General features: G+C 34.3%; 1 pseudogene; it reads left to right on the forward strand.

Annotated features, from left to right (window-relative positions):
- The window catches only part of LOC124889573, a 9,057-nt pseudogene that overhangs the window by 3,460 nt on the left and 1,954 nt on the right, over nucleotides 1–3,643 (forward strand).

A 3,643-nucleotide genomic window follows, 5' to 3' on the forward strand; every position in this document is an offset into this window, starting at 1 on the left:
TGGATGCTACAAGTGTGGTAAGACTGATCATCATATTAAGGATTGTCCTGTTTGGGAAATAGAATGGAAAAAGGAAAGGGTTGAAAAGAAATTGAAAGAAAAAAACAAAAAGAGGGAAGAATATGCAATGGTAGCAGCTTGGGGATTTGACTCAGATGATAATGAAGTTGATGAAATAGCACTCATGGCTTTTGGAGATTCAGACTTGGAGGAAGAAGATGATGCTTCTGAGGTAAGTACACTTGAACTTAAAAAAAATTGCATTTGTTTTCTAAAACAAAACTTATTTTCTTGATGAGTGTACTAATTGATGACTTTCAAGAATTAACTTCTGATAGGGATGAGCTGTTCAACAGTCTTGCAAGAATCAAATTTGATTTTATTGATTTAGAAGCTTGCAAGAACACTGTTGAACAGGAAAACTGCTCTCTTAAGAAACAGGTTGAGCAACTTGATTCTTCAAATAATGATCTTAAGTCTGAAGTTCTAAAATTGACACTCTCTGAAAAAAGAAAAAACACCAAGAGTAAAGAACAAGAAAAAGTTGAACTTGAATTGGTCAAGTACAAAGAAGAGTGCAATAATGCAACAGAAATGGTGAATAAATTGAGTCAAGAAGTCTCTAAACTAAAACTTGTCCTTGAAAGAGCAAACAGGTGGACAAATTCCTCAAGAATTGTTCATAATTTGAGTGAAAGATATCACAGTACAAAAGCTGGTTTGGGTTTTCACAAAAGTCTTGATGCTTATCAAGACTTGTGCTATATCTGTGGAAACCTTGGACATCCAACCACTGAATGTCCAGTTGCTGCCAAAAGCAGATCCAGCATTCTAAATCTGGCAAATAAACTATCTTATACCAAGAAAAGGATAACTAAACCTGGTCAGAGAAACAGTTCACGTAACCTGTTGCCTGTATGGACTAGAAGAAATCTGATTCATCCATTTACTTATAAGAAAGGACCAAGCTTGTCTGGGTGCCTAAAGTTAACCCCTAATTTGTTTTGCAGGTGAGAGTGAAAGGAGGCAAGCAAAATTTGTTCATAAATAAAGCTTGCTCAAGGCATAAGATTAGAAGAAAATAAAGTTTCTTTCACTCACCACATTAAAAGGAAGAATGGATCATTTGAAAGATAGCTAGATTTGTAGTACTCGTATAAGGGAGAAACAAGGGAGATTTAAAAAAAATGAAAAAAAAGGATGACAATGAAACCGATGAGCATGCATATGAACATGTTGTACTACCTGGTCCAACTGTTGTACAGACTGAGGGCATATTGACAGGGGAAACAACAAATAAAGAAATGGATGCATCAATAAAACCAACACAAGTTGCTGGTAATTTTGTTAGTAGTTTATAAGAATTGGTGTTGTCAAAAGGATCTTGAGTTATACCATGGAAATCAATGGCTTGAGACTATGGTATCCAAAGGAAAACAATTTCACTCTTGAGGGCTATAAAAATGTTGACTATGTAAGCACCAAAGGCACTAAGTAGAGAGCATTTTGAAAGGAATACGTTAGACTTGGGGATGATTAAAATTGCATGAACTCCCCTCAATGATTAACTAGAATAATCATTTTTTCCCTTAATAATATTAGCTAAAAAGTTATTCTATTCAGTCTTGCACATTTAGTTGTGTGTCCCAATTCCAGATTTTTGACTTTTCTAACCTAATTTTGTATTAGATTGTGCAGAAAAATAGGTACAAGCAAGCAATTGTGACCACAAATTTCTTCTTAGCAGGTATGTTCTTCACTGACATTAGTATAGGCTGTCTAAGTTGAAATAGTTGAGCATACATGTTCAATTCCTCACACTTCATTCTCCCCTTGTCTTATAAAGCTGACGAATTGGTTGACCAAACTTTCTTTGATTCTCTCCAAATGGTTGTGCTCAAATATGTTTGAAATTTCTTCTTCTCTCTAAAAAAGAATATCAGTTGTGTACCATGAATTTGCCAAGCTTGATCATCAATCACATGCAGCATAAGTTTTCTGAAAAATGAAAAGAGATATGATCTCCCTTTTAGTTCCTAATTGGTTTTTTTTTTGGGATTTCTCAGTCCTAGTTCAGGTTGACTTAGAAAACAACAATAGATGTTCTTCCACAGATGAATCATGTTGCTCTACCAGTTTCAATAAAGAGGGCTAACACAAAAAAAAATTGAAAAAAAATGATTTGACTAAAAAAAAATATCTGAACTTGAAGCTGCACAAGATAGTCATGAAGTGGAATAAGTGGTCCTTCAGGCTTGGATCATGACTTTGAAGCTTGACCTTGATTAAGTGAGGGATGAAAATGTTGAAGTCATTCGTCAATTGACACAGTTGATATCACCCATTCCTCTTTTCTCTTCACTATTTGTATCCTTAGCCATGTCTTACTTTTATACCATATTTTTTTATTAATGCTCAGTTATTTTGTTTTGTTCAGTACTAGCTTAAGTTAATGTGGAACATGCTCTGTCAGTTAAATGGAATGGTTATCTTTGCTAAATTGACTCATTTTTGCTCTCTTTAATACATTCCTATGTTGGTTAGAGTCTTTGTCTAATTGTTTTTATGATAGCCCCAGTGGCCATGGATATCATAACAAATCACTTTGGCTAGTATATTATTTCATTGAAATGGTTTTTCGATGATGCCAAAAGGGAAAAAATAATAGGGTTGTGCAATGTTTATATCCCATTGACTACCTTGTTTCATTCTAGTGTTTTATACTTTAGTGCCTACAGGTGAAGATGGTTGAATGCACAAGACAAGAGATTTGTCATCATCAAAAAGGGAGAATTTGTTAGGTACTATGTAGTTTTGATGATTGACAAACTGATACATGAATGAAACATGTTGCTTGAGTTGGTCCACGCATAGAAAAACAGATTTTCAGTTTCACTGATAGATGCAGAAAAGATTGCTTAAAGATAAGACGCTTAAAGATAAGAACGAATAAGCAAGCCTAATTCTGATATACTCAAGCTACTGATCATGTGGGGAATATAACAAGTTGAATTTGATTCAAACACTTAATGATAAGGGAAAGCAATTTGAGTTGAAAAAGGAGTCCTACGTGAAGAAGGAGTTTCACTTCTGAGTATATCTTGAAGAGTTCTATGTGTGGGAGGAGAAAGATTCTGATAAATAAATATGTACTGATTTAAAAGAGTTGGAGTTTTACTATAACACTAAGGAAACAAGAGTTGGAATTAAAGAAGGAGTCTCACTTGAAGTAGAACTCTATGATATGAGAGTTTTAATTAAAGGAGGAGTTTGAAAAAAGAATGACTCTTTGAAGAATTGTGCTTAAATAGAAGATGCATCAGAATAATTCACGCACTTACAAAGCAGAAAAGCACAATCGACAGATTGACTTCACGAAGTGCTACTTAATCACTGAAGAAACACATTGATGAATCCGGTCCTAAGTATAGAATCCAGCTAAGAGTTTTAGCATTGATTTTTAGAGTTGTTCATTGTGTTTGAACTATTGATGTAATATTAGTTTCAGTGTGTTATAAACTGAATTAGGAGCTAGTCTTTGAGTTGGGGAAAACTCAGAGACTTTGGGAAAGCATACCTTGGGAGGTGTGTGTAGTTAGGAATTAGAGTTTATAATTCCTAGTTGTTGAGTTATAGGGATTAT

Source organism: Capsicum annuum, chromosome 12, assembly GCF_002878395.1.
Source record: "Capsicum annuum cultivar UCD-10X-F1 chromosome 12, UCD10Xv1.1, whole genome shotgun sequence".
Taxonomy (NCBI): Eukaryota; Viridiplantae; Streptophyta; class Magnoliopsida; order Solanales; family Solanaceae; genus Capsicum; species Capsicum annuum.